Source organism: Neofelis nebulosa, chromosome 8, assembly GCF_028018385.1.
Source record: "Neofelis nebulosa isolate mNeoNeb1 chromosome 8, mNeoNeb1.pri, whole genome shotgun sequence".
NCBI classification, from domain to species: domain Eukaryota; kingdom Metazoa; phylum Chordata; class Mammalia; order Carnivora; family Felidae; genus Neofelis; species Neofelis nebulosa.
In genome coordinates this window covers 23,788,877-23,814,785 of record NC_080789.1, presented here as the reverse complement: position 1 = coordinate 23,814,785, position 25,909 = coordinate 23,788,877, and the positions used below count along the sequence as shown (strand labels likewise).

General features: G+C 38.5%; 1 long non-coding RNA gene across 2 annotated transcripts in view; it reads left to right on the top strand.

Moving 5' to 3' along the window:
• Window positions 1–5,736: 5,736 nt before the first annotated feature.
• LOC131519044 (uncharacterized) overlaps window positions 5,737–25,909 on the top strand; it is a 74,006-nt gene continuing 53,833 nt past the window's right edge. Inside the window, exons 1-5 of one of the 2 annotated variants that reach the window (XR_009265429.1) lie at window positions 5,737–11,955; window positions 12,525–12,633; window positions 13,170–13,282; window positions 13,817–14,002; window positions 15,059–15,185. This is a non-coding gene — a long non-coding RNA (uncharacterized LOC131519044). Of the gene's footprint in view, window positions 11,956–12,524; window positions 12,634–13,169; window positions 13,283–13,816; window positions 15,186–25,909 lie in introns of both variants that reach the window. The other variant, XR_009265428.1, reaches the window with a different exon arrangement.

Genomic DNA, 25,909 nt, shown 5'->3' with positions numbered 1-25,909 from the left:
CAGACCTGCCTCTTGCAAGCTTGAAACACGGGTGTGTTTTCCTGCCCTGCTGGATAAAATCCAAAATAGTCCCAACTTAAATTCTAGCCTAAAAAACACTACATCCTGCCCCACTCATCTTATCTCTAACAATTTCCTGTTTTAAACTTTGCTTTCCAGGCACAGACAACAGCTGGGAATTCTGCCTATGAACCCTATCATTTCTTGGCTTTTTCTGTTTCATTTGCCTTTAAGTCACTTCTCTGTCCTCTGTCCTGGCCCACTCCTAGGTCTCTTTTACTAAACACAAATGCGTCACCTCTTCTAAGAATCCTTCTTTTGTGTGTTTTCTCACCCTCCACCTCAACTATCCTTACCCATGCCCTGAGCATATTCCAGTCATGGCATGAGCTACATCATATTCTAGTTTGTGTTTGTGTGAGCTCTACAGTCGATTGACTGTTGTGAACAACTTGTTAGCAACTGATTTCTTTCAACTAAATTCAGACTGACTTCTTTGGATGAGAACTTGGTAAGTATTGGAAAGATCTCTCTTCCTCTGCTGATTTCGAGTCAGGGAGCTCTTCATGTAAGGAGTTATATGTATATAATTTACCTTTAATTTAATTTTACCTTTCATTCTTTAGCGAGCAGTAACCTAAGTCACAAATATACAAGTATCTTTATTTTACCTTCTCTCCCAACATCCACACTTTACCTACATTTTACTGCCAAAACAAGCTGAAATTGAAAAAGATGAAGTTGGGGCACCTGGTGGCTCAATCGGCTCAGCCCCATGTGGGGCTCCATGCTCCCTTAAGATTCTCTTTCTCCCTCTCCCTCTTCCTCTCCCCCCACCGCTCCCCCCTCCCCCCCCCAAAAAAAAAGAAAAGAAAAGAAAGAAAGAAAAAGACTAAGTTATTGGCTTGCATGGAACACCCCTGTTCGTTTAGAAGGGTCACAGGAATCTGTTTTCTCAGTTTCCAGATCTAGGCTCTTACTGCTTTGTGACATTGCTTCTCTGTGATTTTTAAAACATTTAAAGATAAATTTTATACGACCTTCATTCACTCACATGTCTAAAACATTGATTTTACAGGATAGTCAGTTACCATGCCAGAGGAAAAATTTTAAAGCTTTATTTATCCACATACACTTTTTTTCATACCAAGAAGTAGCACACTGAACTTTGCTGTCCCCAAAAATACTATAAATGCTATTTTCTCAGGAAAAAGAGTGAGGTTTATTTTTTGTTAATGAAGTGCCAAACAAGCTAGCCAACTTGCTGGGCATAATTAAATTGGAGCATCTTTGGCAGCACACTATGTAGCTCCCTCCATGCAAATGTTTTGCAAAAATTTAGCTTAAGCAATTTTTTTTTTTTTTTGGACAGATTCTCTTCAGGAAGAGACATTCAGGAATTGGGGGCAGTTCTCCCGATATTATAAACATTTTCAAAGACTGGTTAAATAAGCTCCATTATTTTCCTAATCACTTAATTCAAGTCTTTTCTTCTAGGCCCACCTACACACATTCAAATTTCAGCACTTGACCTATATAGGTGTGAATAAAGTGGTGGCCAGGTTCAGATTTAAAAACGTTGTTTGTAAAGTCCCTCCATTTCTAGTTTATATTCCTTCTTCCTGTGTTTTACAGTACTGTTTATTCACTATCTCTTTTTGTTCTTCCTAGAATCAGAGAGGGAACACACACATTCCTTAAGAAATCACTCTTAGAATATCCTACAGAAATAGATTTCCAAAGAGAACATGCCAAAATGGAAGACAAATAGATACTTTGTTTTTTTTAAGTACACCTTCTGATTTCACTTAATACATTCTCTCTTGTGTCTGCTCACCTCTTCTCTTGTAGCTCAAAAGCAGGCACAGATAATACATAAACAGATGAGCGTGACTGTGTCCCAAAGAAATTATTTACACAAACAGGTGGCAGGCTGGATTTGGCCCACTGTCATACTTTGCCAACTCCTCATTTAACTCGGAACTCTTTTATTTTGATTTTTAAAGTCATGGACATGAAAATTAATGCTTCCTTCCTTAGTGAGTAAAATTTTATAATCAGAGACAAATACGTGAATTCTTCAAAGATTACAAAAGATTAATACTTTTTAAGATCTTTTCTATATCTGAAGTTATTGCTTGTACAGTTGCAAGTTTCTTGAGGGAAGTGCAGGGATGATAATTTATCACACACTTTCACCATGACCAAATGCCTGCTTCATGATACAGGCATCTTTTTATTCTTTTCTTTTTTCTTTTCTTTTCTTTTCTTTTCTTTTCTTTTCTTTTCTTTTCTTTTCTCTTCTTTTCTCTTTTCTTTGTGCTTCTCTTCTTTCTTTCTTTCTTTCTTTCTTTCTTTCTTTCTTTCTTTCAAGTGTTTATTTATTTTTGAGAGAGAGAGAGAGCATGAGCAGGGAGGTACAGAGAGAGAGAAGAACAGAGGATCCAAAGCAGGCTCCGCATGCTGACAATGGAGAGCCCGATGTGGGGCTTGAACCAGAAACCATGAGATCACGCCCTGAGCTCAAGTCTGAAGCTCAAAGGACTGAGCCTCGCAGGCACCCCCAGGCATATTTTCAAACAAATGAATGAATGATTAAGGCTCTGTATGCCAACTGGTAAGTCAAGCTGATCCTGTTGCAGACAAAGTGTCAGACCCAATCTTTAAGACTTAGTTCCTTGTGCTCTCCTATTTCCAAAGATGCTGGCTTAAATGCACTGATAATGGTATAAAGAACAAGGCCATGGTCAGTGGCGAAAGTGGTGTGTGCTTCCACCTGAGCCCATGTTCTGCAACAGCTGATCGTGGGAGTGTTTTATGGTAAGCATGTATGGATAGGATTTTAACAAGTATGGTGTGGTTTTTTCTTTAGCGCTGTAATCTGTCACATTAAAAACAAGAAGGAAAACCCTTTTGCCTGTGAATGTGGGCTGAGGAGCATGATGGATTTACTAGTATTTTTGACTCCTTACATTTGAGGTTATCATGGGCATAGCATCTTGGGTAGAGCTTTGGAAGTGCTTGTAACAGATAAGTGGCCATATGCCAAAAAAGATGCTATTTACATCGGTTAAGAATATCTACTCTACAGATCTCAGTGAGCAATAAAGATAGTGGTAGGCTCAATTACAAAAGACCTGTAATTACATTCAACATTCCTTGAGTATAGGTGCCATAACTTGTATTTCTTTAAACTTATGTTTCTTTAAAAATTAATTACAAAAAATAATAATAATCACAGTGAAATTTTAAGAGGCAAAAGGAGCTCCCTCTCCTCCTCCTGCTCCCCCCTCCCTAATTCTACTTCCCTCCCCAGACAGGACATCTATTAACAGATTGAGCTTCATCTTCTTTTTACACTTTATCATACATACACTTTGTTTGTGTGTTTGAAACCTACCTGGGGCTATGTTTCTACTAGTTGCTTTTTATCTCTTTCTGTCTATCTATCTATCTATCTATCTATCTATCTAGTGACCATTCCATGCTGGCTGATTTAAAGCTCCCTCATTCTATTTCGGAAAGGAGTGCCCATTACACAACCACTTTATACTTTTCTCCACTGCCCCCTTTAAGCTGTGTGCTGTGCTTATAGCCGTTCCAAATATACTTGCATTAGAAATTAAGGAGGTGAAAACAGCCCTTTCTGTGTGGAGAAATGAGCGCCAACTTTAATTAATCTAGTTGTACTTTCAATTGATTTTTGGATGATTGTTGATCGCTTTGTAGAGTTTTATAGCACTCTGCCAAATGTGTCCTGGGTTCTTCCTGTGGCATATTTTTGTATAACTGTGTGTTTATAATTATTCAACCATAAGGACCCATGCCTGCACACGCATGCCCATGCACATGTGCAGATTTGTTTATTTCAAAGAGGCAATTCAGATGGCTAAGCTCAGAGTGGAAATCATCATGACATGAATCTGCCTTTTGTGACAATGGCACCCTAACAGATACAGTGTGCAAACACTGAACTTTCAGAACATTCTACTATCCTGCAATAATTGCTACATGCTTTTGGCCTTATTAACAAGAAGTTTCTTTCCCCTTCTACGTACAGAAACCTTTATACCTTACCATTCAGAGACAGCTATTTTTAAAATTTCCAAATTCACTTGCGGCTCTGTTCACTTCAAGATCTTCCCATCTATTCCAACTGTGTCAAACTATGACAAAAACAGAAGAAAACAAGAATAGACTATACATGTCACTCATGTTGGCTGAGAGTTGAGCTGAGAAAGCAAGAACTGGATGATGGAGGAATAAACATGCCATCGTTTGAAAAAGAACTCTTCTTTTTCAATCTATATATAACATCCATCATAAACTGAGCAAGACTATTGAGAGTAATAATTACAATACTATCTTACACTTGTCTAGTGCCATATAACTTGCAACGTCTTCTTCAAATTTTAACTCATTTCATCTTTCTGACAGTCCCATCAATTAGTCAGGACCGAGCTTATTATTTCCACCTTCTCTCCCAGCCCTGCAGTTACTTCCTGCTGTTCTTTCCAAACCTGGTACATCCGATTCAGAGAAGTAGAACTCCTGGCCTTCAGTGCCACCCAAAAGTCATCATGTTGGGCAATATGCTTGGTGATATGTTACACTGTGTACCTTTCTGTCATGGTTCACATCGCCCTAGAGAGAATACAAATCACTAATAAGCTGAGGTCAGATAATTTAGAATTATTGAGGTAATGCTACTTTTTTTTTTTTTTTTAATAGAGACCTGTAGTAGTATCCCAAATAGGTAGCAGGGATTAATGCCTAGGATTTATTCTCAGTTGTATCGTAGAGTCATTTGGATTCCATCCATTTCTCTAGGAAATTAGCCACTGATAATCATAATTATGACCCCTAGGTGTAGTAAGACAATGAAATGCCTCCTGAATTATTAAGACGTGTTAATTTATGTCTACTCTGTATGTAGTTTCAAATAGTTTACTGCATTGTCATTTCTTGAAAATTGGTCACCTGTATAGATGATATATACATAAGATTAAATTTTAAGTAATGGTAATATTTCTTTAGAAAAAAGCCCTGTTATCAGTGCTGAATAAACATGCCATTGTTTTATATGGATTTTTCCCCTAGATTTCTGTTTGATGTCCATCTTGACATATTTCCTCATTAGCTGTAGGTCATTATTTGAGAAAAAATAATGCCCAGCATTTGTATCCCATTTTATTATGCTATATATTGCTTTCACTGTCACATACATTGTCAAATTTATTATATAAAATAAGCCTCAGGGAGCGTTGGTGGTTTGTTCAAAGACACATGGCTAATAATAAGTGGTAGAGAAGAAATCCAGTTCCATCTGTCCAAGTCAAGAACTTTGTCCATCAATCTACAGCCATCTTGGAAACCAGTCTCCCAGAATTTACATCAGGAGGTGTCAGCCGGCCGTGGGCCTCTCTACTTGTAAGCCCATCTGGCTGAGTTTCTTTCAAGAGCTTGTCAATGTAGCTAATATCAACCAACAAATCAGAGATTCAGGAAATTTGTTGTGATCCTGATTATCAGTGAAAAGGGATAATGTTCCCAGTATTAGATTGCTTTCCATCCACTTGAAGAAGTGCATAGGATACACCATTTTGGAGGCAGATGACTTTATTCATCCTACAATACAACCAAGAACGGGCACCTTTGTTAGCTTTCCTTTTTTCTTTCTTCTTTCTTTCTTTCTTTCTTTCTTTCTTTCTTTCTTTCTTTCTTTCTTTCTTTCTTTTTTTAACATATATGAGAATAGTAAGCTTTAAAAGGAAATATAGGTGTGGGCATTCTCCATTTACCTTGGATACAAAATAGATTTTCAGCCTTTGATGAAAAGAACAGGCAGTGCCCCATTCCAAGGAAAGAGTGTGAAATCAGAGAGAGAACTCTGAAAAAAAGCTCCTGCTTACCCCCCATTCTAATCAGAATGTTTTTAAACAAGCTGCCCTGATATTAAGTGACAGAGCAAAGTCACTGCTTTTATGAAAAGTGGCGCGAGAAGGTGAGGGACACCTCTAAGGAAAAAGGGCCTTTGCCATTAATAATTATCTATAAGGAACAAATAGTGCCTGGGAAGTGGGGCTGGATTCAGAGAAATAGAAATCTAAAACATTAGGGCAGACCTCTGCTTTTTCATGAGATATTGCTGATGCTGAATGCATATTTCCAACGAGAACAAAGCTGATAACAAAGCCATCTTGCACGCATCCATTCTGGAATATTAAAGAGAAATGTCTCCCATGTTATTAAGCCACTTATAATTATTTCTGACATGTCAAAAATACTGAGGATACAGAGAATAGTCGAAGATTAGGGGTTAACATTTTTTTAATGTGATGTCAGTCTTCAAAGAATTGAACAAGTGGCCCCAGAAATGATCATTTCTTTAAGTATGACACTGCCACTTAATAAACCAGCAGAGAAAATATTGGAAGGAATTCTGTCAACATTCTGAGACTAGTGTAATTTTGAACAATCAAGCATAATGGCAAGATCAAGCCTCGTGTCAGGCTGTATGACTTGTAATTCTGTGAAATTATAAAACTTGTGAACAAAAGGGAATGAGAAATATGTAACTATGGAATGGAGGTAAAGAATCAGGAAGCATGAAATTCCAGTTCTGTCCCCTCTGACCTTACTGATATGCAAATTGGCTCATTATGTCAAATCGGCCGAGTTGAAACAATAAAGGTTTCCTAAGAAAAGAATTTCCAGTTTTACCACAGAAAAAGATAAGTTTTGCATTTGGAATGTCTGAAAGCATCTGAAGTGTTGTCTCATTAAAATTTATGATCAGAATTAATTCACATTCATTTTGTTAAGAGCCAAATCACCTGGGTTGAATTTGTGTGGGGAATCTTAAAAATAGATAATAAGAAGTGACAGCGGGTCTGCGGAGTGGCCAGTGAGGACCACTCATAAATCTGATTTTTTTCTTTTTCTTTTGTTAACTTTCCATTTGGCGTTTAGCGATTGGTGTTGGGGAATCAATGTCATTTATTGGCATTTGCGTTTGTTATGAAATAAGTAGAATCTTTTTTTTTTTTAAATAAGTAGAATCCTTTATAAATCACTCAGGTTGAAGGATTTTAACAGCCTTAAATAAGACCCAAACATGTGGCAATAAGAGAAAATAAGACTGCTGGAAGAAAATAATAATTTTGTGCCTGGTACTGTGCTCAGGTGACTTAATGATGCCCGCAGACAGAAAGCCTGAGCATGGAATGGATACCCTTCCCACAAAGTTGCTGAAATGGTCTGTTTCCTTTGCTATGGATGGCTCATCATCTCAAGTGAGAGACCAGATTGTGCTGTTAGGCTCCAAATTGTCCCCTATTCTCCACATCCTCTTGGTGGCAAAGGGCTGAGCAGAGCATTTCCTCTTCATTCCCTTGTTGTCCGCGTAGATAATTCCTAGTGGAGGATGCTGGCATCTCTTGCCAGTAAAAGTCGCCGCGCATTTCCTGGCCCTCCATTTCCCTTCTAACTGAATTACTATCAGGAAATGTACTTCTTCTCTAACACTTTAACCACCTTCTTCTACCTCCATGAGTTCTAATCCTAGAACCATCCCTCACTTGATAATACTATAGGCAGATGAGTATTTCTGGAACACACCTCGCTCATCTACAGAACCAGAGGCTAATTATTGTTAAAATCTCATTTCAGAATGAAAGTCAGCTGCCCTGGGGAGTTTAGGAGTCCCTTCTGAATGTTGATGGCAGTAAGCTTTCATGGGCACAGATGTAGGATTAAAAATGGAGATTTTGTGGGCTTTCTTTCACCATTCCATTTTCTGTCTACTTTCTTTATGCCACACGAGGCTGCACATTGACCTCTCTATTCAAAAATTTAAATCTTGACGGGGATGCTACACTAGACATTAGTACTTCCTTCCCCTCTGGATCACCATGGAATATGCCATCTCTGAGGTACTGGGACATGAGTCAAAGATTCTTCTCCTCAAGTGGTTCCCAAGTCCCACGGCACCTGAACCACAAAAAGGTAGTTCTGTGCATCCTGGGAGTCTACAGGCAGAAGTTTGAGCTTTACCCAGAATAGCTTCTCTCTGGTTCTTCTGCTGGGCCTCCAGGCTTCTCACTCTCTCTCTGGTGACAGTGTCCATTTTAGAACCAAAAAGAAGAAAAGTTTCAATCTGTTCTTTCTGCTTTGTATAACACTTACCAAATAGCTCAGTGCAGGTGGGTACTCAGTGAGTCGTTTTCCTCTAATACTTGTGTTACCCTCTCTTTGCAATGGAAATGTCTATTTCAGGTTCCTAAGCAGCCATTTGTAAATCACCCATGTGCCCTCAAAGAGTTGGGACTTAACCATAAGCCTAAGCTTTTAGAATAAAGAGAAGGTAAAGGAGCGAAGAAAGAAACAGACAAGCTGAATATGTGGATAGTTTTACTACTGTTGAAGTGCACAATTGTTAAAATTGCATCCCTGCTGTCCAGGTCTGTCCAGATCAATTTCACTTCAGCAACTCTGGGCAGAAATCTGGATTGTGTTATAAAAAACAAATAATTAAGCAAGCAATCCTTTTATGTTACTTAGAACTTTACTATATAGAAAAATCTATTCCTGGCTTTTGAGGTAAGTGTCTGACAACATTGTTAGCTCTGATGACTTTTTGAGTAGTTCTGTCATATTCTGTGATTTGCCTGAGCTCTTGCAACATAAAGGGGAATAAAATTATTTGTGGGATCTGTCACAGTGAATTTTTAAAGCCAAATTGTCCCCAGGCTGAAAGGGTTTCCTGTGACTACAACTGATTTTCCTAAAATCCATGTTAAGACTTGCAAACCTAAATGACAAAACTTTTGATTGTTAGTGCTTGGTGGCCGCTGAAGGCTATAGGCTTAGTTGCAGCCACAAACTAGATGTAATAAAAGCAATGACATGTATTTATTGAGTGCTTGGTTGAATCATTTTACGTGGATTAGTTTGTTTAATCCTCATAACTCTAAGCAATAGTACTATTTTTATTCCCATTTTATAGATGAGGAATCTAAGTCATGGAAAAAACTACTTGCCCAACTTGTAGCATCAGGATTTGACCTGAGGAGGCCTGATTCCATGAGGCAACAATTAGGTACATGCTCTATTCAAAGCCCCTATTTAATTAACAATTTTTATACTAGCATTTTATTCCTTATTTGTTATTTTCCACATTCAGTAAGCATCCTCCAGAATTTAAGTTTCAAAGGAGTAAATGGTGGGGGGCCTGGGTGGCTCAGTTGGTTGAGCTTCTGACTCTTGATTTCTGCTCAGGTCCTGATGTCACAATTTGTGAGATCGAGCCCCGGGTCGGTCTCTGTGCTGTCAGTGTGGACCCTGCTTGGGATCCTCTCTCTCCCTCTCTGTCTCTCTCCTGCTTATGCTCTCTCTCTCTCTCAAAACAAATAAATAAACATTAAAAAACAAATTAAGGAGTAAAGCGTATCCTGAAATGATGATCAGTGAGAACTGATTTTGCTTCTGACTACATCTAACTTATTCTGAAAGAAGGAGATAATGGCTCAATATGGAACAAAATGCCTGTGAAGAAGAAGCAGAAAATGAGCCAAGGGGCCAGAGCAGTTCATAGAGCAAAGCTTTTAGTTCCAGGCAAATTAATTCCACGCATATAGGAAAGAAAGTACCAATTTAAAGGAATCACCGTTTGATATAAATCCCTGTCCATAATACATCAGTTTGGCTAGCATGGCTGGGCAAGGAGAAGAGCAGCCAAGTAAAAGCATAGACTCTGGAGCCAGACTCTCTGGATTCAAATCCTAGCCCCACCACTTTCTAACCATGTGATCCAGGGCAAGTCCCTCCTTGCCTCTTTGACTCTGTGTTCTTATCTGTAAAAGAATGATAACAGTACTTGCCTTATAGGGTAGTCATGGGGATTCAACGAGATCATGTATATAAGGCATGTAGAACGGTGCCCAGCATATACTAAGTACCAGAAGGATGTTTGCTTTATATGTCCTTATGAGGTACTCAGTGTATGACCAAGATACAGACAGTGGTTTTATATTTAGACATTCTTAGGGCTTTCATATAGGAAAAGGACACAGTAGATTTGATTCATCTTAGATGCACTTTGCTAAATAAAGTAATTTTTAGATCACCTAGATTTATTTTAGTTTTAGAATTTGAGTGTTAATTTGTAAGGTCAATCAACTAACCTGTTGCCATGACTCAGTCCGAAGGTGGAATTTTGCTCCCAGCAAAAGGGGATTTAGCATATAAATTGAACGATTATCAAACAGAGACAGACTGGCCACTATCTTGAAAATGGGAGTGGCAAAAATGGGTGATAATGCTGCCTGCAAAATCCAAGGGATTAGGGAAACCAACCAGGGTTTAGAGTTTGACGTAGCAAATGTATTTTGAGGTGATATTGATAGAAATAAAGTGTAGCTCATAGATTATAGTCTGGATAGACTTCCGCACATTTAAATCTTCCCTCCTGCTTTCTTCAAAGAGTTGGAATGGATGGTCCGTGACAAAGCCTTCCATGGAGGTAAGAGAGGCTTTATTCCTTCAAGGCAATTTGGTCCAACTCTGCTAGTTCACCCATGGGGGAAGCCTGGCAAAATTCCAAAGGTGATTAGTGTTGTATCTATTATTTCACAGGGTGGAGTGTGTTTGGGTAGATGGAGGGAGAAACCTATAATTTCATAGCTGCTGGTTGAACATTTCTGCTAAACTTCTTTTTATTTTAAAAATTGGTGAAAAGATCTCAACATTCAAGATGATACGAGGTCATTGAACTATCCCCAGAATAGAACGTACCCACAGTGGTTGCTAAATCTTGGTGTGGTGCAGGTTGGAAGTCTCTAAAATATTTCCTGCAAAATATGAGTTACTGTTTTGGCCCATTTTTCTGGGAGATCTAAGTCAACTTTTTAATTACTTGAAGTCTGAAGGTTTTCCCCCATAAATAGAAAATCAGAAGTGAAAGCTTAACCTAGACCTTTTAGGAAAAAAGGTTGCATTTTAAAATCATGCCACCGCTGTCTTGTTTGGGAAGAGTTCAAGTTGGGTCCAATCAAATGTTGAGTCATCAACTATTTCAATGCCCATATTCATCATGCCTAAGAAATATAAGCATTCTTATTTTTTTAATAGGCTCTTTGAATCATATTCTAAATGAGTGCCATGTAAATAAATTAGCACAACAATCACGCCATGCTTTTTTGTCATCAGGGGTCATTTTCATCGGATGCTTAGTGATTTCATTGCACTTGTGTAATCAGGTGAAGAAGCTCCACCGGAGCATCCATGGGTCAGCTATGTAGACTCTAGCTGCCAAAGGCGCTTCTCCTTCTGAACAGAGCGCTTTGCTCAGCCAGTGTAGACATGGCCTGATAAACAATGGAACTTCTCCCTTGAGCTGGAGTTTGGATTGATCTAATTCTTTAACTCAAACATGTGCACAGGTTTGATGAGTGTTTAAATGCCTGCATTTTAGTAAAACAGGAACTTAAATTGACAGTAATGTGAGGAATCGCATAATTTATAATGAACTTGAAAGGCAGGAGCACTCACTGTTGCTCAAGCTAATCAAGGGACTATCAAATCAAGGGTTTAACATGAGCTTAAATATATGTGGCAGGAGGGTTGTTCTTGCAGGCTTACATCTGTCAGATCTTAACACTAAACCTGTCAGGGTGCAACATGGCCGTGTCACTTTTAACCAAGATGTCACATATATTGTGAGAAACAACCTGCTTTGTGTTTTCTTCTCTGGGATTTTACTGGGAAAAGCAAATGTAAAAGGGATTTTTTTTTTAACACTGCATTTTTATTTTGCAGATTCTCAGGCTGATGGAGAGAGTGACGAGCGGGTTGCCAGCTATAGTCAGCGTGCACAATGGCTGCAGGGGAATATATTCAGACATGCCCAAGGAGGTCTGCCCAGGGGGAAACACATACCTTTGAGGTTTAAATCAGGTGTGTGAAGAATGCTAGAACCGTGACTTCTCCGATTTTGTTTTGTTTTGGTTTGGTTTTTGCATTTATGTTTTTCAAGGAAAACAGGATGGATGGTGGCTCTTGGCTGTTCCTCAGACTCTTTTAATGCCACGAAATACGCCCCAAGTTTAACCTACTCTCTCTCCTAGGATGTGATATACTCTACTTGCTGCTCAAAAGGGTTGTCCTCTATTTTATCAAACCTTTAGATTTTAAAGAGGTGGTTTTTCATCTTCAAAAAGGGTTTTGATTTTGGAGATATTTTAAAACTGAGAACTGAAGTTTTTGCTATTTGCTGGGAAAAATAAATGCTATTTGTAATATAGGAGTTAGCCGCAAGAGACCTAAGAAAAATTATGTTCACATTATCTTTAGAAATACGTGTTCTCATTATCTTTAAAAAGTTGTTAAATGTCTCAGAAACGTCAAGAAGATGTAACATTGTTTAGAAAATATAAACCACATTTCCTTGCAGGATGAAGTTGTGCTTAATAGCTCTGTTTAATTCATTCAGAGACTACACGATTTTTGTTGCTATATTTTGTTAGAAAGGAAGGAGAGGCTGTTTCTACAGGTGTCATAGAAAAATCAATATTGAGCCACGGATTATTGGATCCCATAGAACCATGGAGACTTGGCAGTGAAATTCTTCCAAAGGTGAGTAGGGGCATTGATTTTCCTTCTCATGCCTGAAGAAATATGACACAGGAACAGAGGCTAAATTTAGACTGGAAACAAGTTTGATTTGAAACTATGTGCGTTTAAAAAACTTTGTGACAGTTGTTTTTTTTTTTAATTAAATGAGGAAATTGAATGTGAGCATATAAAATTTTTCTCATATATTTTTCTTAGATTTACTTTTTTCTTTATTCCTTTGCGTGCTTTTGAAAAAAAAAAAACCAAACGACTATTTGACCAACATTTTGTCTATAATTAAGATCCAGTGATTTCCTGTACAACATAAAACAGTCTCGCTCTTAAACCTATAACCAAGACTGCAATAGTCCTTCACCTTCTAAGAAAAAGCATATTATTTATACAATCACACTTAAAAATATGTGCCATGATTTTTAGACACGTACTTGCTTACTTGTTTATTTGTTTTACAGTTTCTCCTAGATTTTGAAAAGTTGAAAAGCTCAACATAACGCATTGGTTGTTTTCCTGCATTGCTTAGCATTCCATCCTTGCAGGCAGACGGTGTTCCTAGGTTTGGAAGGATAAATCCCAGGGGAAGTGAGCTGAAGAACATTTCATGCATCACTCATCCTATTATGAGCCCTGTGCTGTTCCATCTCTCTACAAGGTAAGAGATTTATTGTGAGTTGGCTTCTGCCAGTGGAAAATGACATATGCTAATGGCTCGTGCTTCCCAGTGTGTGTTTGTGGAACTCATAATTGAGAGTATAGCAATTGTTTTATACGCTGAAGAATAATTGGAAAATTTAAGTTACTCATACACTCTCTATCATGCACATCTGTCCCCAGGTAGCATGTGGTTGCCCTATTCTGGGACCCACATTCTGTAGTATTGTCTTCCACATGTGAAGTGGGGTGGCAAATTGGTCATTTTTATAATGAATTTGAGCAGAGTAGATGATCAAGAAAGATAATTCATGTCCTAAAGTAGAAAATGGCCAAATTACCACTTTGCTGTGTCTGGGCATAGATACAATTTAAGTTTTACTACTTTGTGGGATCAAGAACTGATCATAAGAAAGTTAAAATATAAAATGCTGGTGAGTTCATAGTAATGCATAGAGTTATATTAATATTAAGCTTTTCTTTCTGCTGTCCAGTGGAAAATTCTTAATTCTTTATCCTTTTCCTGAACTTGCAGGCTGGCTGAAACAACAACAGAAATTGGTGTGTAATTCGTATTCTAACTTTGGATCACCTGGTTAATACTCTGACTACCCAAAAAGACAATGTTCTATAAGAAGAACTATCTGTTAAAAGGCCTGCTGCTGCATTATTAATAAAATAACAGGGAAAATGCGATAATCTGGATGTCCCATCTGATGAGGTAAGGTTTTATCATGTCCCATAAAATGAGATTACATTTGATTTTATTTATCATTATCCCAGCCCCAAGAAAGTTTGCATTTGTCAATTTGACACAGAAATCTGTAATATAAAGCTTAATATACACTATCTAAACTGCGACCAATTTCAGGCATTAAAAGCCAGGCTATTTAATGTATTTTATTTATGTGTAAATTACATTGTCGTTGCTGTTTTTCTATCCTTTTCAGCTTGGAAAATTGTAACTCAGTATATCACACAACATACTTCAATAAAAATAAATTGTGTATATTATAGTTCTGATGGGGGGCAAAGGCATACTATTTTACTGACCTTTGGTGAGGTTTCACTTTTGATGTGTGAATTTTTAAATGTGAACAAACCAAAAACAGTGGCATACTTGGAAGTAATCTAAAGCTAAAATGGGAAGTGAAGATTTTGTGGTAAGTGCCAGCCTCCTGTTTGCTATTGCCATACTTCAGCATCCACCTGAGAAGAAAAAAAAGTACAAAAGACAATGGAGAGATGATGGAGGAGCTGGGCATATGGAAAGTTCCAGGTGCCTGTGGATACAATATGAGGATACTCAAATATCTAGTCCTCTTTTTTTGATACCTATCCTGTAATCCATCAGAGTGGCCAGGTGCTCTCTTTGTAGTTCAAAAATATTAGTGTTTTCAACATCAGTGCCCATTATGGCTATACCAAAATCCCCTTCTATGTGTAAAATATATCTTACCCATATCTGAGCAACATGATTGTAGCCCTTCTCTCTTTAGGTTAAGCACATTGTATGACTTCTCTTAAAATGTTGCAAAGATGAATTTCCACTAGATAATTTGTAGTTGGTAAAATATCATGAATTTTTCAGGGGAAAAGTGGCAATTAATGGAAACATAATTATCTTCAATGTGAAAATAGTCTAGGATGCTAACTTTGGCGAGCACAATGTCTCTAACTCATTATCATTTTCTTTGCTTATTTTGTTGTCATTCTTCGGGTTCTTTCTGGATCCATCTCTCTTTTGTTTCCCTTCGACTCCTCTATTGTATTCCAGTTGGCAGTTAAAGAACCGAAACAGCAATAAGACTGCGCAGCCACATTTTCCCAGTGCCACCAACTGGGCGTTAAGCTGACTAACGTTTTGAAAGCCCAGCCCATTTCGTTCACAGCAGGCAAGGCAGGTAAAAGCATTTCTGTATTAAAGTACACACTTTGTTTCTGTGGGTTCTTCTGATCTAAATTGTCTTGTTTGCCAGTTGGGGGAGAGAGACGAAAAGTAGGTTGGGGACCAAATGTCTGGAGTATTTGATCAAATGCCCAGCAACTCCTGATTATAGGATGCAGAAATTTCACCTTCCAGGATAACTGTGGTGGATTTTGCCAACCCAAATGGGTGTCCACCTTCACCCAGCATGTTATTGGGCTGCTCCCTACCACTGTCTAAATACAAAGCAATGGAAGAATTCCAAATAGTTTTAATAGTAACTCCTGGGTTAAAGGAAGCTACATATGCAGGGTGAAAATTCCCATAAAACACAGGTATACGGGAAGTTCCTCAAATAGTACATTTTACATGTTGTTGTTTTCTTCTATTAGAAGAAGAACGTGAGCATTTATTTCACTATGTTTTGTTAATTTGATTACTGTTTCGTAAGTGGTAAGTATACACCTCCTTAAATGTTTTATGAAGCTCACTTAATCAAGCAAATATGCTAAAGCACATCACTGTATTGATCCTTGACCTTTTGACCCGTCTCTCTGCCATGCGGGGTGCCTTTTTCTCGAGTTCTCCCAAATGAGAGCTTAGGGAGCCGACAGAGTGAGGAGAGGCGTCAGCCTTCTGTCTGAGCAGCAGCAGACTGTAGAGTTGTGTCACTGGAGGGGATTTCCTTGCGAGTGACAAAATTGGGATGAATAATATCAGTTTGCATTTTAAGGAAGCTTATGAGCACTATACTGAATTGTCTAGGAGGGATGAACGTAACATACAGTTAAGGCGGGAAGACTAAAGTTCTGAGATGTGTTAGATTACTGCAATAATGCTATGGCTCATTTTATGAATGAATCAACATATTACCCACCTGGTGCCCACATGCCATATATTGAAATAAATTTAACAGAGCCTCTTTCACTGGAGTCAGAGCCTTTACACACACCATCTTACCACGGAGTAGATCCCTAGTTTGTTTTATGTTCTATGACCATCGTATGGCCATTTCTCACCAAACAGGATCAAAAGTTAATAGAAGGTGCAGTGGAAAAATGCAATAACTTTGTCTTTGAACTTTTAGTGAAAGAAAGAAAGAAAGAAAGAAAGAAAGAAAGAAAGAAAGAAAGAAAAGAAAGAAAGGAAGAAAGATAGATGACAGGCCATGGATGCCCATACCATGACTATCCGTGGAATCTTTTCAAGAATGTGAAGTCCCTTCTACTTTAGCAGTTAGACAAATTCTTCAGCCAATTTGACTTCAACTTGGCAAAGATTTTCTATTTATAAATGTCCCTTGGGGGTCCATGAGGAATTTCAGATACCCACTTACTTTCTAAAAGAGAGTTCAGGATCAATAAGTTCAAAATATTTCAAAGTTACCATGTACTTTGCTTGACTGAAGCGGTAATGCCGTGGATATGGTCATATCCTTTCAGGCGCTTGACCCGGCTAAACTCCACTGCACTTTATGGCCTTCTGGAGGCCCAACATCATGACGTCTCACATTGTTCACTTAGTGCTTTCTGGTTTCACAACTCTTTCCCAGGATGGTCATGGTCGGGGGCAAAGGGTACAAGGGTAGGGGATAATTTTTGTGTGTATATTTCTTTTCCAATTTGTTAAGTGAAAAATGCTGGAGAATAAAATGTCCTCCTTTTGTTTATCGTTCAAATAATTGCATGAAATGCGAATCAAAGCATAATGGTCATGGTGAGTGAGGGGAGGAGGCAGTTACCCTTCAGCTACTATGGTTCTCAGGGGCCCACTATACTATCTTAATAAGCTGAAAGGAATGATGTACCATTTCTCTCTAACATGACATAAAGTTCCTTTAAATGGAACAGTTCCTTTAAATGGATTCATTTTTAAATCTGAAAGGCAATGGCCATGATCCAGGTTGAATACGTGCACACATGTAGTCACATGCATGTACTTCTTGTACACGTTTTTTAGCCAAGTAATAAAACTGGTGGAAAGGTGACCACAAGGACTCCTCTAAGGGTCTGGGGGATGGGTGTTACCCTAAACAGGTACAAAGGCAGGTCTGTTTTTTAATTTGAAGCTTTGGGCTTTAGCTTAGAAATTCACTGACATTTTACATTCTGTTTCATTATATGTCATGATTGTTTTACTTAAAAGAAAGTTTTAATTTGCTTACTGTTGAGTGAATCTGATATTTTAGATGAGTGTGCTGTGTTTTCCCTTTCATGAGTCACTCGAAGAACATTTATTGAGCTTCTGCTATATGCCAGGTACTATTTTACCCCCCCTTCTCCAACACCGTCACATATCCGAGACACTCCTATTTGAGGCTGAAAAGCACAGAATAGAGACACACAGAGATGTGAAATAGGTGGACTGGTAACAGATCTGTGAATTGTAAATTACTGTAACTCCTTGATACTGGGCACATTTTTCTACCCAGGGATTTTAGATGATCATTGTCAGAATTTCGCAGAAAGCCCCATCAAATCTGTACATTTTTGTTGAAGTTAAAGCAATTCCTTCAAGCTCTAGAAGGTTCCCTTCTTACTTTCGGTTTTTCGGGGACACAGAAAGGTCTTCGTTTCCCATTTCTACTTTGACACATGCTCCACACCTAAAGATTGACACCCTTCCATTTTCCCTCTTTCCCTCTTTGTTTCCCATCTTTTCTGAAGATAAACTCCTGCATTTTTTTTTTTTTACTTCTTTGTCTAATTTTTGTCTACTTGACATGTGTAAAGTGAAGAGATTAAAAAAAATCAGTGGATGGGGGGGGTCTGACCTCTCTGCTGCAGGGTCTAGAATGTTGATTGGTGTGTGTGTGTGTGCACGTGTCTGTGTCATATCATGAAAATATTGCAGCTTACGTGTAGTGCATAAATGTAATGGTTACACAGGAACTGGACTGACTGATTTGAATTCCTGCTGTACTGCTTAGTAGCTGTATAAGCGGTTTCTAACCCTGCTTTTCAGCTATAAAATGAGGAAAGTAATCGTACTCACCTCCATTGGGTTGCTGTAAAGATTACAGGGAATAATGAGCGTAAAGCACGGTGCTTGGCATATGGTAGGAGGTCAATAAACGTTAGCAATGATCTTTAGTGTTGCCATTACTTATTTCATGTCTATGCAGACACACACATACCCCCAAATACACAACTTTCCTATATGCTGCATTCGTCAAAGAATGATGGTCTTAGCCAGCATTGTGAAAAGGCCTTCAGAACTGTCAGCTTTTTGTTGTGAAGGTGCATTCTGTCTTTACCCCCTTTGAAGGCCCAGTACTCTGCCTCTCTTCTTGCCATTACTGGTAAAACCTCCTTCCAAGCAAGGACCTGAGATTTATCCACACAAAGGTCTAGATGACGGAGAACATTTGAGGTGTTGCCCTTGTAAAGGTCACGGACCTGTTATCAAAGATCAAATACTAAGCTGATGAGATCGCAGTCATCCAGCAGCAGCTGGAGAAATGTATTCGCCAGTGTGATTTCTCCTGGTCCTTCTGGACATCTCCCCAGAGTAGGAATGGTTAACTAGGCCAAGAGGTGAGGTTAGTTCTGCCGTGGAAGGTGCCTGCTGGGGCTCTCCTGGGGGTTGTCTGACATCCTCAAAGGCTGCCTCTCCAAGCCTGGGGCCATTTAGGAATATCTGTCAGCTTTTCCATTTTTTTTTTTTTTTTTTCACAATTGTGACTCTGGGTTTTGAATCTAGTTATGCTTTAGACCACAAGCTATAGCCCTTTGAACATTTTTTTTCCTAATACTCTCCTTTATTTTTGGCTATGTACATTTTTTTTCTGTACACACCCCATCCATATATTTATTCTTGGTTGCCCATTGTATTTCTCTCACAAAGGCCCGTGTTCGTGATCTAAAGTTGTTTGCATGTCAAACTATTATGCTGAGACATTCTCCTAAAATATTCTCTCTCTATATATAACAGTACTTCACCGGTATTTTTCATGCCTATATTTGAGAGTTTGAAGGGCTGGGTTCAAGTTAAGGTGTGCCTTCACCCCCAAAATATGCTTGGAAAACCATTTAATTCTCAGCCTCAGCTTGTCAGTGAAGTGGCAATAAAAGGATTTGCCATTGGGTTGTAAGAATCAAATCAAAGTATTCACTAAACTCAAAAGTAGCGTAGAACTTTTTAGGTCTTCCCTTTATCCATCAGAACTACCTCGTCAAGCAATTTTTTTTTTTAATAGAGGACATGAAGAAACACATTATGTTTAGTAATTTGTGAAAGAAGAGATCGAATTACCTTTCTTTGACATTTTCCCTCATTACCTGAAATCGCTCTTCTGTGCATTCTTTTATCACTGTCATTTGCCCTCTGTGGTCTTTTGTGTATTTTTTTTTTTTTTTATCGCTGAATCAGGATGGTCCAGGGGAGAAAGTTCTCAGTGAAAATCTTAGAAGAGACATGTCCACTGGTAAAGAAGGGCCCACACGGATGGGCTAGGTCCACAAACAGCTTCTCAAAGGATCCAGATCGTTCTATAGAATATGGGCATGGTCAAGCTATGATGCCCCACATCACTCAGAAGTTTGAACTAAAGCCACGAAGCTTAACATTTTCAGGATCCTCTACACAAGTGAGAAAATAATAAATAAAAGCTAATATTTATTGAGTAGCTACTATGTGCAGATACGTTCGATAATAACAATTAACTCTGGATTTTTGTAGATACCAAATAGGCACCGAGGTACAAATCTTACCCAATTATCTAATCCTTACAACAATTTAGGGACATTGCTATTAGGTCCATTTTACAGTTGAGGAGACTGAAATCTCTCTGACACCAAACCATTGTTTTCTGGATTTTCCCAAGGATCCTGAGATAGAGGCAGGATTAGGTGCATTTTGTACATGAGGCAGTTGGGTCACATAGGGGTTCAGTAACGTCCCCACCACTGTAGGTGGAATCCCATCCAGGTCAGCCTCACCCTACTCACTATGCCACACTGCCATTCTGAGTGCTTTAATTTTCAAAAAGGACCCCCTTTTTTTTACCCCCCTCTTAATTTGTAATCTGTTGTGGATTGATACTTCTGTAAAATATAATAAAAATGCACTACTGGAAAAATAAAATTAAAAAAGACGTACAAAACACAAACTCAATTATTTATTATTAGATTCAACAAACATGAAATTACCCAGGTTGAAAATAAAATTAAAAGCCATTTTAATTTTTTTTTGGCCCCTATTTGTTGTGTTTTTTATCTCATCAAAGTTCAAAAGCATGTCTTAACAATAGACCTTCACAAACTAAATTAATTTTGTATGAGATATGTCTATTGTTGGAAGGCCTATCATCTCAGAACCTACAGAACCAAGAAAACATAGAGCACTGTAAATTAGCTTACTTGATATAATAGAGATACCACTGTGTCACTGGTATATCATTCTCTCTCCAGAGGGCGGGCTCATGGTGGTGTTGATTAATAATATTCTCTCATGCTGCATCCAAGTAGGTTAAAGAAATTAAAAGGAGCATGATAACACAAAGCAGCAAAGCAAACTGGTTAGTCCCCACGGTGACTAGTGCTGTGCTGGGCAGAGCAAGTTAGCTTCGTGGATTCCACTTTTCAGCATTCCTGAAAGCAGATTTTCAAATAGAATGGCCATGAAAAATAGCAAATGCATATTTCCCAAGGGAGAACAGGATCCGTAGCAGGTGCCTATCTCCATATCCATCTGTAGAAGTGTCTGCAGTAAAGATGAGAGAAAAAAGGCTTAATAAACAGAAAATGTCAGAGTCTCTATTTTTGATTTTTATTTAGCAACATCATATCTCAGATTTCAAGACAAAACTGTTTTCGCCTGATTCCTGGCCCAGCCCTCCAGGCGAATCCCTGCTGTTAGGAATGCGGCATCTACAGGCAGAAGTGTTGGTATGGTTAATCTTAATTGGGTTTTAACTTCAAGGAAGAGACGCTAGGTTAGAGGATCTGTTTGCAGCAATCGCTGTGTCACCAGTGTTATGTTAATGTAGAACTTTCTCTGCATTCCATGGAGGTAAAAACAATGACCGAATACAGGGATTCTTGTTCGCACTTATAGTGGGCCCTTTGCTGACCATTACATTGGCGACCTTAGTCCCCTGAAATTCAGATGGAGCTCCATTCTTGTTCTTAAGCAATGCCCTGCTTTGGTATCTAATCCATTATTGAAATATAATATAATCATTTATATACTAATCATTCATTTATGGACTACCCACTAAGTGGCAGGTCTTGTGAGAGATAGCTAGATGGTGAAGAAACAATTGTGGCAACTTGGTTCCACCTTCAAACAGTTTCCAGCCTGGTGGGGAGGCACAGGATACAGAGGTAGATTTAGGACATTGCAGCACTGGCCATCATGAATGAAGGGACTGATTGGCCTGTGAATATAGAAGAAGTGACAAACTCAGGCAGTGGAGTCAGAAAATGCTCCACAGAATAGGTGACATACAGCCTAGAGCCGGAAAAGTAAATAAGAGTTTAAAAGTTAGTAATGGTGGGGTGCCTGACGGCTCACTTGGTGGAGCACGTGACTCTTGATCTCAGGGTCATGAGTTCAAGCCCCACTTTGGGCGTGGAGCCTACTTTAAAAAGTGTAGTAACGGTAAATACTTACAACAGTATTTTTATACAATGTGATTTCTTTGAACTCTTTTCATTGATTGGGACTCGTATTTGGTCTCCCAGTGGAATTAGTGTCTTAATGGATTATTTCATATTGTTTCTCTGCTTCTCCACATCACATTTCTTGTGTGTGGACCGTAGCTAAAAGAGTGGTTAAAAGCAAAATTTTATTTATGCTTTCCAACATCTCCCTACTGTCTTTGCCATACTGACTGTCAGGAGTTTCCTTCTAGTTTCAAAAACTCAGCATCTGTGATGATTTATTTCCTTCTTCCCCCATGATAAAATTCATCAGTAGTTAATGGGCTCCTAAATATAAAATAGGACTTCAGCCTTGCCTCAAGGATCTAGGAGACAAGGCATACCTAAGATAGCTTTTGATTAAGAAAAAGAAAAAGTAAGCTTATGCTTACTCAATATTAGCTATGGGAGCCTTGACAAAATAAGGGCTTTTGTTTTAGAAAATGAAAGTAAGTAAGCAATCTGTAAGGAGATTAGAAAATGTTTTAAAATACTTAAAAAAAAAATAATTCCAGAGAAAAAGAATGGTACAATAAATAAACACTTTTTAAAAAATGTCTATTTATTTTGAGAGAGAGCAAGCATGAGCAGAGGAGGGGCAGAGAGAGAGAGAGAGAAAGAGAGAGAGAGAACCCCAAACAAGCTCCACGCTCAGTGCAGAGCCCAATGTGGGCCTTGATCTCACAAGATCATGACCAGAGCTGAAATTAAGAATTAGACACTCAACTGGCTGAGCCACCCAGGTGCCCCAATAAATAAACACTTGAAAGAATAAAAACTATAACCATGCACTGCTAATTGGCAAACTAGACATGGCCAACAAATAAAAAAGATAATGTTGAAGAGCAGGAAAAATTGCCCAAGTGAGTTACATTGGCTGCCTGACAAAGCTTAGCTATGAACTAGACATTGGATGGGGCCACATAGAATTTAAGGGTCATTGGCAAGGAGTGTCACGACTATGGTCAATGTCAGCTAAAGGATGAAGGTAGCATATCCCCGTGTACAACAAGAAAGTGGCAAGAATAAATCCCAGTATCTTATTTGTGAACAAACATACACTGTGTCCCCATCCTGAATCCTACAACTCTGATATGAATTAAGACATCTGATCATCCGAAAAAGTTGATAGTGAGTACTCAATAAATGTCAGTCGCTATTCATTTAAGGTAGACTGACACAATTAAAACACTGTTTTTAAAGCCAAAACCAAAACCTTGACATCATCCCTTCACATGCCAGTACTGTTATTCTAGGGATGGAGACACTGCAGTAAATGAGAAACACTTATTCCCCATTCTGTAGCACTTATGGCTCAGACAGGGAAACAGATATTCATGTGGTGTTAAGCATGTGACAACAGGGTAAGTAGAGGCACAATGGGCATAACTAACAAGGAGAGATATAGCCAAGTGAGGTTTCAGTTGGGAACTGCAGGATCTATTGAAGCTAGCCAGGAGTAAATAGAGGCTAATATTGGGCAGAGTTTGGAGTCCAGGAATAAGATAGAGTGGGGGAAAATGTTGGGCAGATGTGAGTGATAGGCCTGGATGTCATAATATGGTAGACCTGTTGGCTAAAGCCCAGGATATAAGAATTTGGGGTCTAGCCCTGGGAGCTCACAGGAGTGGGAAGACCAATTACCAGGGGACGAAAGCCCTGAGAACTGGTGCCAAGTCAGACACTTACCAGGGGTCAGCTTAGATGTCTCTCTTGATCTGTTACAGTTTCCTTTCTTTCATCTGTAAAATGGTGGAAATATATACCTTGCCTAGTTCTTGGGTGACTGTGTGGATTGTATTATGAAAGGTCTTGTAAGTGATAGTCTGTATATGAAGATAGGTTTTCTTTATTAGTAATTTACATGGCTGGGGAAACCATTTGGGAAAATTCTCTCAAAATATAAATCCGGTTGGAAGATCTAGATCCAAGATTGTGAACTCAAATGAGCCAGGCAGGTCACATTAATATTGAAGGGGGCTCAAGCAGAGTAATGATATAGAATAGTGGGGACAGTGGCAAAGTGGAGAAGGCATGCCCTGTCCGAAAATCAGAGTAATGTGTTGTTATCTGAGAATATAGATCTAGCGATGCCACATCTTCTAATTTTAACCTCTAAATTTTTAAAGACCTTCTAATTTTAAACCTAGAAATTCAAATGTTTATGTGAACCTAGTTGGTGACTAGTTCAAGTATTCAACGCTGATACCTTGGGTCAATGTGAAACGATGTCCCTCTCCGCACACACCCCAAAGAGCTGTGGATTCTGACCTGTGGACTGTGATGTCAGGTTCAGATGAATAATGGAGAGTAAATATATCCCTAATCATTTGAAATTAATATCAATGTCATATAAGTGAGCCACATTCTTTGGTGCATAAAGACAGTTATACGAGGGTAGACTATTTCAGGAGGTGCATGATGGTCTTTGTGTTTCTTGTCACTGGGCTGCTAAGACGCTTTGCTTACTCCTTCACCTTCTTTCCCTTCTATAAAAGTCATTGCAGTCCTCAGAGTCCTACTTGCTGACTTCTGTATTAAATATGTCACTCCCTTGCTCGAGTTTCAAGTGGTACCTCCCATCACACACACAGATTTGATCTCAGCCTACTTTCTCTTGCTTTGTTTTCTTCACTCATCCCACCTAATCTCTTCTTTCTGTTGTATTCTTTCTTGTCTACAGCTTACTGAAAGCCAGCTACATGCCTTTTTCCATGCAAATTGAGCCTTCTGAACCCATTTTATTGGCTGTCCACTCTCAGAGTTCTTTAAAACCACAAATAGACAATTGCAGAGCTTATAGTTGTTTTTCATGGGCTTACAGGAATTTTCTTAAGCTGAGCAAGAAATGTGGATCTTGTTAATCGTTTATTATTATGGCTCTGTCTTATTAAACTTTATTAAATCTCAAACCAACTGAAAGAAGATGTAAACACCTGATTAAGAATGCAAAGACACACACACTTTAATGGCTAGGTTTAATCCAAACTTTAATGAGTACGTTTCCTAAAATACACTTCCTATTTTATCTTAGCATTTCCATCATAATATTAAAATATCAGCCTAAAAGTATTATTAGCCCAATAGCCTACATGTGTAATGGGTGTGATATCATAAAACCTCAGCTTTTGTCTTTGGGTTTTGCGTTGCCAATAAAGGAGGACTCTGAGTATTGTATGCCTTTTTTAGAAACATGAAGAAAAATGTTCTTAGAAAAAAATTACATGTGCTAAAATGGGTCACTTATATTTATTTTTCTATTTATTTTCATCCTAATACGTATGGTTTCAGACTTCAATTTGTTTTATATCCAGGATATGAGGATGAGGAAAATGAGTGATTTCCTTTCACTTATTGCCGTACTGAGTTCTACCCTTTGGAAACATGGAAAATGACTCTTAGACTTGTTCTCTATGATTGGAGAAGGAAGTGGTAAAGGAAATAATAGAAGAAGGATTACCTTCCTGGAAACCTTGTCACCCCTGTTTGAGAGCCTCTCATTTTTATTTTCATGGTGTGTTCACTATTATTTCACTTTGCTGTTGATGGCCTATGAAAGATTTTACTTAGAAAATGCGAGGTTCTCATTTCTTTCTAGGATCTACACTTGAAATGGGTGAAATTTGGTTGTCATGTATGTGCAAATTATTCAGAGGTGTCAGAGGCAAAATCAACGTGATGGTTTCCCTTCAGGTAGTCAATTAGAAAAATAGTAATACTTAACTCCTATTATTATGCTCTGGGATCACAAGTGAGCATAGAAACAGTTTGGAGTTAAGAATACCTAGGTAATCGGTGAAGAACACAAATCTCAAATGAACGACCGCTTGCAAAGAACTTGGGTTTTGACAAAAATGTACACAGAACTTGACAGCTGCATAGGACTGTGTTCAGATTTCTTCTACTGTGGTGCAGCAGATGCTTGGATATGACAACAAAGACTGAAAAGGTTTACAGTGAAAACTAACTGAGAGCAACACTTGTCTTTGGCAGTAATAAATACATCAGGCTTTTTACTGTGAATTGCAAATGGCCTCTTTCATGAAAACCATAAATA